Source organism: Crocodylus siamensis, chromosome 1 (genome assembly GCF_052110815.1).
Source record: "Crocodylus siamensis isolate JL-2025a chromosome 1, ASM5211081v1, whole genome shotgun sequence".
NCBI lineage: Eukaryota > Metazoa > Chordata > Crocodylia > Crocodylidae > Crocodylus > Crocodylus siamensis.
Genome location: NC_143395.1, coordinates 6249762 through 6250264, shown reverse-complemented (window position 1 = coordinate 6250264; position 503 = coordinate 6249762). Strand labels below are relative to the sequence as shown.

General features: G+C 43.3%; 1 non-coding gene across 1 annotated transcript; it reads right to left on the bottom strand.

Annotated features, from left to right (window-relative positions):
- Nucleotides 1-223: 223 nt before the first annotated feature.
- Nucleotides 224-294, bottom strand: TRNAG-CCC (transfer RNA glycine (anticodon CCC)). Its single transcript has one exon. It is a non-coding gene; the product is annotated as a tRNA-Gly (tRNA).
- Nucleotides 295-503: the final 209 nt, after the last annotated feature.

Here is a 503-nt window from a genome sequence, read left to right as displayed (position 1 = left end):
AAGCTATAATAAATTTGCCTTCACTTCACTCCCAGCTTTGCCTCCTCAATCCAAAACTAAATCAAACAGCCCAGTTAGCTTGTGATAAAATTGATACGCTCACAGTACCCAGCTTGCCTGTGACAATATCCACAAGATCACATCTCAGCCTTCTTTTGTGGAGTCTGAAAAGCTTCTGGTCCCTGAATCTGTCTTCAAAAGGAGTGTTACCTATCCCCACCTTTGCATTGGCTGGGAATTGAACCCAGGTCTCCTGCATGGGAGGCAGGAATTCTACCATTGAACTACCAATGCTTGACTTCTGTCAGTAGAGTTTTTTTCTGAATGGTTCTGTTAGCAGACACACTCTGATGCTCTTTGCCTCTTCAAGGATGGAAACACCTCATCACCACAACAGAAATTGCGGGTACTACTTGTATCTCTCCTGGATGCAGTGAAATGGCTGTTTGGAATTTTTTTTAGAGTTTATTGTGATCACTTGGCCATTATACTTTGGGGGAGGG